The 14958-nt window shown below is 33.7% G+C and overlaps 1 protein-coding gene and 1 long non-coding RNA gene across 17 annotated transcripts in view; both read right to left on the bottom strand.

Annotated features, from left to right (window-relative positions):
- Positions 1-14958, bottom strand: part of LOC100680429 (protein unc-79 homolog) — a 2400004-nt gene that overhangs the window by 558360 nt on the left and 1826686 nt on the right. The gene's annotated exons all lie outside the window — the stretch shown is intronic.
- LOC107981518 lies at positions 1618-5558 on the bottom strand. The gene is made up of 7 exons (XR_001729453.2): positions 5227-5558; positions 3125-3668; positions 2913-3054; positions 2690-2827; positions 2275-2611; positions 1968-2195; positions 1618-1747 (listed from the first exon to the last, which is right to left on the bottom strand). It is a non-coding gene; the product is annotated as an uncharacterized LOC107981518 (long non-coding RNA).

The following is a 14958-nucleotide window of genomic DNA, read 5'->3' as shown; positions in this document are numbered from 1 at the left end:
TCTCTTTTTGTTATTTGTTTTAATGTCTCTCTTCAGTGTCCAGCAAAAATCTGCCATCATGTTGACATTCCATCTTCCTTGGTATCGATTCTCCATTACACTTATATCTTGATGAAATCGTTCTCCCTGTTCTTCACTGACGTCTCCTAGATTAAGAGGGAAGTAATCAAGATGGGAATGTAAGAAATGCATTTTATAACTCATCAAGTAACCCAAATTTTTGAAATTCTCCAACATTTGTTCAACTAATTCCTGATAGTTCTCACTGTTTTTATTTCCTAAAAAGTTCTCACGAACAGTTTTAAAACTTTGCCATGCAGCTTTTTCTGTGTCGATTTGTGTCGAAGAATATTTATGTTCTGTTTTGCCAGCCCTTCACCACCTTACCGGTGCTGACTATACCAGCAAAATTGGCACTAAACTATCTGCAATACAGGGAAATCCTGAACGATATTTGTAAGATTTTGGTAAAGGTAAAACTAATTTTGTATAATAACATGTATGTTACCGGCGTGTGTTCTTGATTTTTTAAATTTATAATAATGTGATACAAATATTATTTTTTATACTAGATATTAAAGAAGAAAGCATTGAAAGAAATATTACTATGGCTGAAGAGTTTTTAGTGAATGTAGTGAAAAAAGGGACGGTATGTTCAACTTTTGACTAGCTACGTACTTGGTCTTATTACCATGCCAAACATGCATTAATAGAAGATCTGCCTCCATCTAGTAAAACAATGAGATTGCACATATTGCGAGCATTTTATATAGTTTTTACGCAAATAAATTGTTTCAATAATCATATAGAATTTTTGGATCCTAAGCTATTTGGTTGGACAGAAGATAACGAATTACTTTTACCTGAACGAGTTCAAATTTTACTTCCACCATCCGACGAATTAGTTTACAATTGTAGTTGCAAGGTTTGTTCAACAAAATCCTGCTGTTGTGTGTTAGCTGAAATATCGTGTTGCTCATTCTGTTTTTGTAGACGTAAACAAACATGTAAAAATAAATTTAATGGGGAAAATTTTGTGAACAAACTTGAAGAAATGTAAAAATGATTTAGTTTTATCACGTAAATAAAAAATAAGATACATCTCGCTAATCTACTATTCTTTATGTCGTATACAAAATAATTAGTTTTGTAATATAATCTAGTATTATGAATTACTCAATAATATAAACTCTATAATATGCCCAACTTTGTAAATCACGAATCTTTCGTATTAACTTTGACGATTTTTCAACGAGAAACGAAGCATTTTCCGAGAAAACATATTAGAACATTTTCTTCTTAAATTTGTACAAAGAATTGAAAGAAATTTTTTTTGAAGCGCAAAGATGAAATGTTTCCAAAATTTTCCGGAAAATCCCTATTTTACAAAATTGCTCAATATTAAATTTTAATATATAGTGTAGAAAGATTTTTCATGTAGAGTTGTATCGACTTGTATTGATTTTTATCGCATTTGATCACTTTTTATCAAGCTCTAATAAAAAAAATGGAATTAAGATTCACTATTTAAGTCGATTGTAATCTTGTCGACTTGAGAATGGTGAATTTTATAAACTTTTATCGATTTCTATATTGACTTTTTTAAGCAGGGCTATTTAAAGAGACGGAAGCGTAATAATTATAAGTCAAAATCGGTTTAAACTTTTATTTTTAGAAACGTCACTGTTATATTATTTAGAAATATTTTAACGACGACCTCGCCTATTTCAACTTGCCCGCGATGCTTCTGGAAAATAAAAAAAAAAATAGATACAGTTATTAATTTTTCATTCATGAATTATGCGTAAAGAATTATATTTTATTGCACACACGGCCAAAATGACCACTTTTCGTGCCTGAAAACCGGGGTGAAAATATAGTATATTTTCACGACAAATTTGTAAATGTAGTAAATTGTAAGTAAATGATTCGGTCTGATTTCAGCAGTGAAACTCAAATGAACTTACAGTATCGCTTTGAATAATTCGATACATCTCTTGCAGATTCACTGGACCCACATTGGGCAAATGAGTATCAGTCAATTCTCTATTAAATTCTGTCAATACTCGCATGGCACCATGAACAGCAAATTCATTTTCTCCAGAACTCACTAAGATGTCGGAAAGTCCTGGCCAATTTTCAGGCCATTCCCAATGTGCGATTCTCGATATTGCATAAGCCACAGCAGTTCTTACCTGTAAGATGCAATATAAAGAGAACAAGAATTAAGGGTTGATGATTTTTTCAAGATTATACCTTAGAAAGAATACCTACCTTACTTATAGATTGACGTAACCCAAGAGGTAATAGAGCTTTAATTTTTTCTTTTATATGGGGCTTATTAAGTTCAGGAAGACGAAACTTCTCAGCAACTGGATTCCAGTGGTTTTCCACATATTGTTTTAATAAAACAGAAGCTAGTTATCGAATGGCTAGTGGTCCATTAGGATCTATTACAAAATCTGTAAGGTGAATACCAAACTCTTCTGTAACTTCCAAAGCTGCCAAACGTTGTTCAGCTGCTTGTCGATCATCTCTATCTGAAGCAAGGATGCCACTTAATGTCTCGTACAAAGCTTCCTTTAAGGATCCTTGGTAACTCTGTAACAATCTAAAAACAATTTTATGAGTAACGATAACTTGATAATGTTTATAATATAATGAGAAGTCAATTTTTCAAAATGATTACCGGAATATTTGTATAAAATGGTTACATTTCAGACCAAATCCTATCTATATTCATTAACAAATCATCAAAACCCATAATTTTAATATTCATCTCTTTATGAGAAAAATGAACTCTTCTACAAACAGCTGCCATTTCTGCCTAATCGAAAAATTTGAATCACATTTAGTAAAAATTTAACTATGGTAATACAAACATATATTAATAAATGAAATGCATGACTTACTGCAAAGAAAGTTATATCCTTACGCAGATGATAAAACTTCCCTTAAAAGAATTTCAGACGTAATACTTGTAAATATATTTGCTGTAACTTGTAAAAGTAAAACACAACCCTCCATATATTGCTTCCATTCCCAGTAGATCATCTAAACACAAAATACAATAATTGAATGATATCATGAAAGGTTATCGGTGTATTTATAAAAACTTTCTTACTTGATGCATATTTTCAACTTGTTGTTCATGACAAACTTATTATTCTTGTTTAAAAATGTGTGTTAGCATTTTCAATTCACTAGACATTAATAAGTCAACTTCATCTTCGATTCGAATCTCTGTCTCCTACAAAACATATTATCATAATAAATAATTTATGTACATTCGCTTGTACACAAGGGTTTCGATTACACGATTTTTTCTAGTATAAAAAATTATGTGTATTTTGCATATACACGCGGGTTTTAGCTACATGCCTATCTCATTATACATAACCATGCGTCTGTTGGTAATAGAGACAGCAGCAGCAACCGTAGACGATGAAAATAAAGTTGTAGCAAACATCAGACATACAGTAGACCCTGAACGGAAATCAGCAGTAGAAGCTGTATGCATAGCAGCAGCAGTAGATCTCAGACGTACAACTGCAGAGGGTCCTGGATGCACAGCTGTAGATCCTCGATGAGTAGCAGTAGTAAGAATTGTATGCAGCACAGCAGCAGCAGACACCACATAAGCACCTGCAGTAGACCCTGGATGACAACTGCAGAATCACAACTGATTAATTGTTCGAATTATCACATGATTAAACAAATTTAGCATATTTATCAATTAATACATTACTTGATAAATCACTTGTAGATTTTCTGTGCATTATATAATTGCCAGAAATCACTATTTTATTACAAAAATAATTATGAAAGAGTTTATTTAATCTAAAAATCTAAAAACTATTTAATAGCAATAAATAATACAAACATTTTTTTTAGTATTAACCAAGATTAGAACCCGGTCCTCAGCGTAGTAATTTACTTATCTGAGCTATTTTCGCGTTTATGGGTATAATGGAGTTTTTATTTGATTTGTATCTTGAAATACATCCCTATTGAGAAATCTTATGTCAACCCATTTTAGTCAATTAGTAGCTTTTTTGAAAAATTCGAATTTTGAAAATTTATCACAAATTTTGACTTAAAAAAAATTAAGTCCAAATTTTCAAAAAATGTTCAAGTTTGAATTTTTTTAAAAAGTCAATAATCGACTGAAAATGGTTAAAAAAGCGTAAAAAACAAAATTTGTTAGCTGAGATTTTGGCGTGAGATCTCACCTGACAACTTACGTGAAATTTTTCAATAGGAATGGGATAACTTATATAAAAATCTTTAGATTTATCTTTTATAAAATAAACATTAATATATGAATAATGAATAACTAATATTTATACAGAAACTGCATAACAAAGCGCATGAAATTATTCTATGATACATATGAGCTAATCGCATTTTCTGTTGCTGTTGCGTATAAAAATCACTAACTTATGATTCATGTATCTGATGAAAATTACTCAAAAAAACTAAATACAAGTTATCCCAAGTATTTTAAGGTCCAAATTAAATAAAAACTCAATCACATTCTCATAAGTATAAATAGCTGAGGTAGAAGGATAGCGAATTACCATATCGCAGACTCGAGTTCCAATCTCAGCCAGGACATTTTTTTAATTATTTTTCACTACTTTATATTTTTTAGACTTTTAATAAATACATTATTTTATAATTATTATTTTAATAAAATATCAATTTCTAGCATTTATATATCAAGATGGCGTCAGGAGGCATTGAGCCACCTGATGCCGCTCTGAATAATAAATACTTCAAATGTCATCCAACTAATAAAGTAAGTGCAGTAGTGTACATATTTTGTGGTGATTTCTATCACACGAGTAAATTTGTGTTAAATTATAACTCTGGGAGTCCTGTCAAATTTCTTAACAGCTCATTTGTAATCTGCCAAAAGTACCCGAATTTTGCTCTAATCTCTAAGCTAACATATTGTACGTTTAACCAAAAGGCCTGCGAATTTAGCCACAGCTAAAGTAAGAAAACAGTGAACAAATCAAGTGTGGGATATTAAATAAGATCCATCTCATCAAGAAACAAGACGATGAACACAACAGTACTATTTATAATGCTTATAGTGAAGATGAAAAACTACAAATCAAAAATAGTCTACTCATACAAAAATAATGTGCAGCGATCTGTGCATAGATCTTTGCGGAGATTTATGCACAGATCTCTGCGCATTATTTTGTAAGGAAATACCTTAGTGGATATTCAGAAATAGATTGATATTGAATCTACCGGTCTTCCCGAGGCAAGTTGTGTGTAAGGAAGGAGAAAAAAACCACAATAGTTTTTTATACTCGTATAAATACTCTAAATATATACATGGATATTAGGAGATATGTCTTGTCTACGCCGGACGGCGGGGGGAGAGTAGATAGAGGTGTTGCTCTCGCAGCTCTTCAATTCCGAGTTCGTTCGCTTGTCGATTTCGCGAGGCTTATATGATGTGCTGTAAATCAAGCAGTTTTTTGACATTCTTCTATACTTACGTCACAATTCTGACGTCAATCGCTTTTGTTTTGTTTTCGTTTCAGTTAATGTATTAAATGTGTGTATACCTCGTTAAGTTGCTCTGTGTCTTCTCTCTTATTGATACCGTTCGTTTGCAAGTGGATGTGTAACATTACAGAGATCAATCCTTTGATTGGGCTCTTTATTATTTATGTCAAATATGACAAATTTGTTTATAAATACATAAAAAAAAAGATTGTCTGTAATAAAATCTAACAAACAAATAAGACAATAAATAAGTAGTAACAGTGGTCAACGAAAAACTATATACATTACGAACATAAAGAGTTTCCACGAGCAGATTAGTTATAGATTTAGAAGTAACAACATCGATACAGTTCCAAAAATTAACGGCGAAATTTATAACCTCACAATAAAAGGTAAGGATAGAAAAGGAAAAATCTTGAGAACAATGTCGTTAATAAACTAAAATGCAATGACTGCTCTGCTATGTATGTAAGCCAAACGAAAAGAAATGTTTGTATACGCGCTGAGGAAAATAGAAAATCATAAATTAATGTAATCTCTGAACACCAAAATAATTGTAATCATACATTCAACTTTGACAAATTCGACATAAAAGATAATGAGCTTAATCTATATAAAAGATTGATCTCTGAAATGGTATATATCCACTTTCAAACGAGAAAAGACACAGAGCAACTCAGCGAGGTATACACATATACAATACTCCGACTGAAACGAAAACAAAAGAAAAGCGATTAATGTCAGAAATAAATAAACAGTTTTCTGATGAGGATGACATAGACCACCAAAACGTCGTAGGAAAATAATTTAAAAAACTATTGTGATTTTTTTTTCTCCTTCCTTACACACAACTTGCCTCGGGATAACCGATAGAGTTAACATCAATCTATTTATAACATCAATCATTGTGCCATTGATAGTGATAAATGTAAAGTTGTAGAACTTACAATAAACTAGCGCGCCACCCGACCGTTGACGCTCGCCATGCCCCCCAACGCTGGCGCTCTGCGTCCGCCATACCAGCCGATGCTCGCGCTTCGCGCTTGCACCGTTCTGTTTTTGCTTCTGCAGAATCGCTTCTAGAGTTGTTGTTTGTCAAAAAGTGTTTAAAAAAAATGTTTGCAACAGAAAAAAGTAGTATTTTAAGTATGTCTACAACTTTTACACTTGACATTTCCATGTAAAACGTAAATCCGCAAAGTTTTATTTTACAACTTTACTGTTCAACTTTTTTTTGTAGAATGCTTAAAATTCGAGTGAGAGCAAAAAACCGTTTATTGTAGGTGACCGCATTCTACGTATACATCAGGATCAAGCTTAAAATAAATTTTGCACCTTACTGTTACTAGGGGAGTTTGCATACAGATTTTTAGCTCGATTGATTAAAGCCTCTCGAGATAATCGTGACACCAAAATTTTTATTAAGAAAACAGGCAAAATTTGAACAAATTGTGCCCTCATTTTAAAAAAACGTAGAGAATTGGGATGGTCGTTCCTAAAAAATTCATTAAAATGACAGACTATCCGCTACAGCCTACTCATCAAAGCTACTTTTTTAGATTTTTAGATTTAATTGTTTTTTATTGTTGTACTGTATTGTACATATACAATTATAGTATATTATAAAAAGAATAAAAATTTTGTGTAAGGGTGTATTGTGTAGGGGTGCTACTGCGTGTGAAGAGTGTGAAATGGAATGAAGTGAAATGAGATGAATGAGAATGTGTGTATTTTGTGTGATGTTTATGTGTTTTCCAGATTGAAGAAGTAATTTTTAGCTGCTTGTTTAAAGTGTGATATGGATAGTGTGTTGCGAAGATGAGATGGAAGGCTATTCCAGAGGTAGGAGGCCCTGATTAAAAATGAATTTTTCAGCGTCTCCGTCTTGAAGGACGGGAAGTCCAGTGGAGTCACCTCACCCCTCACAGGCCTGAGCGCGACGTGAAAATCAAAATAGGCTAATAGATAAGTAGGTATTGAGGTGTTGAACATTTTTCTTAGAAAACAGGCCATGAAGTATTTCCTACGTCCGGCGGTGTTAAGCCATTGCAGCTCACGCCTGTAAGGGGAGATGTGCTCGTCCCTCCTCACACCGTAGATATAACGGATCCCCGTATTGACAAGCCTCTGCAGTTTTAAGTCAAGTTCCTAAGTCAGGTCGCAGTAAGCAAGCGAGCAATAATCAATGAGGGGAAACAGGAGTGCTTGCACTAAATGTTGGCGCAATCTAAGGCTAGTGCTTTTCCGAAAAAAATAGAGACGGTACATTAAAGAGTGAGCACGTTTACAAATTTGTGTAACGTGCTCTTTCCACGTAAGTTTGGAGTCAAGCACCAGCCCCAGGTTGCGCACCGATGATTCAAAGTTGACCTGGGCTCCCCCTATATTTATATAGGTGTTAGCAGTAGAAGGTAGAGCGTTTATATAGTAGGGGGAACCCAGGACGATAGCCTTAGTTTTAGTTACATTTAGTTTAAGTCTATTCAGCGCAGCCCAGCCCATTATCCTCTCGTGGTACTTTGGTTAAGTAGAGCGCACATTTTCGCGACAAATAGTAACACTTGAAATCCAAGTCAAATCACTTGAAATTTCAATAAGATATAGTTTAACACGTGACCCATCGACATAATTTTTTTCGCGAGGTTATGACCTTTAGTTTTAGAGATACAAATTAAAAAAAAATCACCTTTTCCATTTTATCTGCCGAACAAAGCGGTCGATCTCAAGCACCAAACAAGGAAAAGTAGGTTATTTTATTCTACCAGGGACGGGTCTTATTCAAAATGTTAAATAAGATTATATATCACTTTTAAATCACGACACACAAATGAGGTTAATTAGAGTTGGGACGAAGATAAGTTTTTGACAAACTGACGTTACAAATCACATATAAAAATTACATAAAGAAATACATAATTTTAATACATTACAAAATCACGTCAATATTTTAACCAGGGTATACAGATGGGGTATTGCTTTCTCAAGAAAATAGCAGTAACAGTAACTAGGTGGCCAGGGCAGCCGATGACAAGGTCCAGGTAGTTTTCGGTGTCTAGGTGTAAAAATCATTTGAGGGTGGTGTCTAGGTGTACGGGGTGGCCGATGACGAAGTCTAGGTAGTTTACACCATGATTTTTCTGTCTTAGTAAATTAATCCTATGAGGACGACGTCTAGGTGTACAGAATGACCTATGCCAACGTCTAGGTATTGCGCTCCGTAGTTTTTGGTGTCTAGATGTAAAAATCATTTAAAGGTGGTGTCTAGGTGTACATGGTGGGCGATGACGAGGTCTAGGTAGTGCGCTTCGTAGTTTTTGGTGTCTAGGTAAATAAATTATATGAGGATGGCGTCTAGATGAACAGGGCGGCCGATGACGACGTGTAGATAGTGTGCTTCATAGATATTAGGTGTGTAACAATAATATTCGTGGACAGCGTAGATTTATAACTATCCATATTTTCCTAATATACATTATTAATCATAGCCACCTTACTAATATTTTGCGACAGAACAATCAGTGTTTTCATGTTAGTGATAAAAATGGTACAAAAAGCCATGGTTGAAAGGTGCTTAAGATGCTTACACTTTATTTTTGGATAAATATAAAATCCTCATCAAAATTTACTAAAAGGGCTGAATTCTCTAAAGAAAATTGACTTTTAAAAAAGTAAAAGGTTGGGCGATTTTAATATATTTCGCAACGAAATTACAGATAAAAAATAACTAAGATCAATCAAACCAAGTCAAGTTCATTATATTAAATCATAATAAAGCGAAAAAATTGTTTTGTTCAATCAAGGGCTTACTTAACTTAAAGTTAAGTTACATGATTATCTATTAGGGACAACCCTTAAGATAGTTACTTAACTTGCTATGCCTGTTTTATTTTGTTGTCTGAAAAACTAAAATTTTCTTTGTAATAGAACGTGATACAAACATTATAAGTACAATAAAAAGGGCATAGCAAGTTACGAGGTAAGTATCTTGAGGGTTGTTCTTAATGGATCATCATATAACTTAACTTTAAGTTAAGTAAGCCCTCGTTTGAACAAAACAATTTTTTGCTCCATTATGATTGAATATAATAAACTCGACTTGGTTTAATTTATCTAAGTTTTTTTTATCTGTAATTTTGTTGCGGAATGTATTAAACTCGCCTCACTTTTTACTTTTTTAAAAGTAATTTTTTTTTTATTAATGTTACTATACATTTAAGATTTAAATCCGCTTTTTATTGAATTTATAATTCTATAATTGAGGAGAATTCGCTTGATTCTTTTTATTTTTGTGATTCTTCATAAAACTCGAAGCGGATTTTTATCTTGAAGCTATAGTGAGCTTAATTGTTCTTGGAGAAATAAAAAAAGATTGTTGTAAATGTGCTGATTTTTAACGCTTGACATTTTTAAAACTGATTTTACTGCATTCATTAGCGTGTATTGATATAAATACAGAAAAACTTTGGATGATTTCTTTAAGGATTTCATATCTTAGAGCAGAAATTATAATTAAAATACTAAAATATATAGATTAGTGAGGAGAAACACAATACTTATAGTTACTAACATTTTACATTGTAAAACGTATTTTGTATGTTTTTAATGCGTTCAGAAGAAATGCCCTCGACATGAACGCCCTCGAAATGTGGTTGCTACTGCGATGCAGTTGTCTACTGCGTCGTGCTACTAGCTGAATATTGTTTTTGTATATCAACACCTAAATGCAAGGTAGCCGTACCTCGGCGGTGGTTTTTATTAAACCGTAATTCAGCCGCGGCTTGAAGTATCTTGGCGCGATCTTATTTTTGAGCCTTTTTTATGTTATTTTCAGTCCAGAAATATTCCATTTTTTTCAATTTTGTTATGGTATTTTATTACACTTTTTAAAAATACATAGGACTATAACCATAACAAAATTGCAAAAAATCACTTACATCCAAGCTACAAATGACTCAGCTTTTGTCAAGTCACTGTCTAAATACGGTTTTCTCAAAGCCGCTGCCGAGGTTCAGCCTACCTGCACGAAGTGCTCGATAAAGTTAAAGCTGAGCCTGGAGTGGCTGCCGATCACGCTATCATTGTCGTTTTTGGTGTCGCACGCAAGCACGTTCTAAAGCAATTACCTTTACCTTGGTTACCTTTTCTAATTATTTGCCGAAGTTTATCACTGTGCAGCGTTTATAGAAGCACTTCCACAGTTCTGATACTTGAAATGCGACACCATTAATGCACCAGAATCTAAACACTATCCAGAAAATTTAATATATTTACATATTATTGAGAACCAGAACAACTTGTCGATTCCAATTAGCACAGCAGCCAAAAGCAAAATAATTTAATCGAGCTTATGCGCGTGCAGCGTATTTATTCAGGATTTTTAACTTATGACATCGCGTGGTGAACTCCGAAGCAATGATCTGTCTATTTACAGCGTGAACACAGACTTATTTATAAACAACTTAAACTTTATTCTAAAACTTAACCTTTTAATCTATTTCCGGTATTTTGAAGTAGCTGACTCGGAAAAAAGAAAATAAGGTAGGTGAAAATTAAAAAATAATCAACAAAATAATTTTCAATTTTGATAATTTTGCTAAAGGAGAAATTTTCTTAAGGAAATTATACTTAAATTTTGTTCGAATGCCATTATCTTATGCGTGCAAATATTCATTTAAAATTTTACACTAAGGTAGATAATTATTAAAAGGAGGGCAACGATGTCCTGGATTTGTATAATTAAAAAAAAAAAAAAAAAACAGATATATTATTGTCCAAGCGACGCCAAATAGCTGTTCATTAGCTCTGGCCGTGGCTCTGGCGAGGTACGCTCGACGGTTGCGCATACATTGTGCGCATCGATCTGGCGACTGGCTGGCAACAGGTACAAGCTGCCACCTGCCGTGTGTGATTAAAAGTAGCCTCCCGACATTCGCTCATCGCAAAATGTCTTGCTCGGTTCGATATTTTAGTAATATTTAAAGAAAGCGCAGAACGGCAACAAGGATAGAATGCAGCAGTTAGTTAGCACATCAAAAGTGCTGGTATGACGCCTTTGTGTGAAGTGTTTTCAAACTGTGTCTGCTCACCGCGATATCTGTCGCGGATCAGATAATCGCGGTTTTTCGTTGATCTTCAGTACAGAGCAACAAGTATAAGATAGTGTGTGTGTGTGTGTGTGTGTCAGTTTGTCAGAAGTGCTGCCAAAACATAAAACATGTAACAGCAAAAAAAAGTGCAGTTCTTGCTTAGAGGTTATGCCTTCATTTTCTTAGTGCTCTAGCTGCTGCTACCGCTATGCTCATACTCTATATCTGGTTGCACCTGTTGCAGCCTGGATGAAGAGTGACCATTGCTGCTCGTGCTTATACCTTCTTCTTAAATGAAACATCTGCACATGAAAATTTAGTCTCCTTTGGGATCTACATCAATCTGCAGCTATTCTGTACTTTCTTGTGTAAATGATGGAAGAAGCTGAAATTATGCTGACTAGTGGTTCTGATTAGCATTACTAGCAATTTGTAAATTGTAACCTTTTTTTAATAACCACTAGTCTGTAGTAATATACGTTAATAAATGTAGTAAACCGATTTTACAACAATTCTTCGAAACTTTCAGCCCATACAATGATGTCGTCGAAAATTTTTCAACGTTTTTTACACCTTGTAAGATTTCTTTTAATCGACGTTGCCAAACTGCAGGAACGTTAGCTGCGCCGTAAACAGCTCGTGCAGGACGAACCAACCCATGTGTAGGAGTATTGAGGGTTAAAGCATGACGGTACTCGTCGTCAACAGGAAGATGAGTGTAAGCATCTGTAATATCAAGATGTGCGTAAATTTTGGCTCCTTTTACTTTGTTGAAAGTGTCACTAGGTTTTGGAATAGGACATTCATCTATTATTATACGTGGATTCAACGTAGGTTTATAATTTCCAGTTATACGAATATTACCATTTTTTTGAATAACGACGTGTGTAGGCGAAGCCCACTCGGAAAAATCAACTTTTTTGTAAAATCCAGCCGCAAATTTAGCGTCAACTGCTTTAGAATATTTGTCGCGTAACGCATATGCTATATCTTGAGCACGAGCAAAAAGAGGAGAAGATCCAGGTTTAAAATGTACCTTAACTGAAGGTCCAGTAAGCTTTCCAGCTGTTTCACTGAAAACTTCAGCGTACCTGTCAAAAGTTGATCCAGCTGTGCTTGTAGATCACGAGTTAATGAAGATGGAAGAGTAGAAAGGGTATTAACCTTGATTGGAGAAAAGAGTTCGGTCCAATCAATTTCGTGACTGAATTGTGCGATCCATTCACGACCAAATAAGGAATCGTAAGAGCCCTGTATAATGTAGATCGGAGGTTGACGAGATGTAGAACCAAATGAGACATTAATAGCGCAAGTCCCGATGCAGTTGAGGCGATGTTGCGAGTAACTCATGAATTTCTTAGAAGTTGTCTGTAATTGAAAATAAGGTTTGAGGTTACGAAGTGCATCGCTACCAATGAAACCATATAGTGCACCAGAATCATATTTAATTTGTGGCCTTCAATGAGCACTTGAAGTATTTTCTTACCGCAAGACTTATCAATAACGTGGAATTCTTCGACTGCGTTGAAACATTTCAATGTATCTATTTGTTGTGCAGGCTCTTCAGAATTTTGTATTTGAGAAGTAGAAAGTGAAGGTGAAGCTCTGCAAACTTTCGATATGTGTCCACGTTTTTTGCACTTATGACACTCAGAAGTACAAAATGGACACTCACTGCGTTTGTGACGTTCTCCGCATCCATAACAAGCGTACTGACCTTGTTGTTCACCATGATCTTGCTTCCGAGAAGCACTGCGCGATGTATGTGAAGCATTCCGTTTATGCTTGAAATGCGTCGTTTAATAAGATAGTGCATGTATCTTATTAGAAGTAGAGGTAACCTCATCCGCTTTTTGAAGAGTTGACTCCAATGTATGTGCTTTTTCGTAAGCGTCTTTGAATGTAGTAGGTTTCTTGGCGATTATTTCGTCGCGCATATCAGGAGCAACAAGAATTTTTAGAGCATTATTAAGTTCTGAGCCCATATATACTCGAGCGAAATAACCATATTCTTCTTCCGAAATTTTACTCAGTTGTAATGCCCACTCGAATCTCTTGAAATAATCGTTGACTGTCGTTCCACCGGACGAACGATATTCTTGATACTTGAACGGAGGAGCTTTGGGTTGAACTTAAGAAGATTCAGGCTGGCTTGTAACAGGAGTGGTAACTTGTGGAATAGCAATTCTCATAGCATCCGCCAACGCCTTCGTCATAGCAGCAATCAATGCAGTGGTTATGTTGACGTTGATTTGTATTGAAAATATGCACTTTTCACTATTTCTCTCTGCGTGATGTTTACTCAAAGATAGGTTTATTTTGAATGACAGTTATTATTTAAAATCAATAATATGAAGTTGCATGAAAAACAATAGAACTTAAAAAGAACGTTAATTGAAATATACTACAAATCACAAAAATTTGAACATACATTTTGAGCCGTACTTAACAAATGTGAGTATTTTTTATTACGAGAATTCTCATTGTTTATCTGCAATAAATCAAGAAATCATGAAACAGTAAAATTCTTTTAAAAACCCCATAATTTATTAATATTAATAATTAAACAATTTTTTCCAGAACAGATACCTCAAATAAAAATTCTAACTTCTTTTCAGAATGTTCTAAAGTATAAGTGTAAAAATTTCTAATAGGATTAATATAAATGTCTTGCGCAAGAAACTTTTTGAAGTCAAACGAATAAGTTACGAGAAAAACGCGTTTAAAGTTTTATTTTTGTATGCAATCTAATGTAAAATATTTTACAGAATCGCCTGTAACATAAGTATAACTTTGACTTTTTACATCAGATTGGTTTCAAAATATTCATAAAACTATAAGCAATTAAAATATATAATAACAAAATTTTCAAGTTTTTGGCAAAAAATCAGTGGAGATCCACCTTAAAGTGATTAAACAATATTTGTTGATTATGTTCAGAAAACTTGTTTAAATAATATATTTTTGTAAAACCCTTATATGTGTTTGAAGCATATCTATTTGTATAAAAGTGCCCTTCGAAGTCCAAATCTTAAGTAAGTCTGCGGTAACTAAAAGATGAAAATTCTGAATTTTGACCTTCGAAAAAATGTCATACTTGATATTATGGCACGTATAAACATTGTTCTATCTTTTTTACTTTATACCTAAATATAATTAATAGTTTAATTCATTATTTAAACAATTTAGGAAAAATATAAACAAACAAAAAATTGAATTTTTCATTTTTTGACAATTTAAGGTATATCTGTCCCCTTAATTTAGTGAAAGTATTAAAAATGATTAATGTTTGAGGCATAAGCACCCATTTTCCGCACTATTATCCGCATGATAGCACCCATAT

This window comes from Nasonia vitripennis (assembly GCF_009193385.2).
Source record: "Nasonia vitripennis strain AsymCx chromosome 2 unlocalized genomic scaffold, Nvit_psr_1.1 chr2_random0002, whole genome shotgun sequence".
NCBI lineage: Eukaryota > Metazoa > Arthropoda > Insecta > Hymenoptera > Pteromalidae > Nasonia > Nasonia vitripennis.
This window is presented reverse-complemented; position numbering and strand designations above follow the sequence as displayed.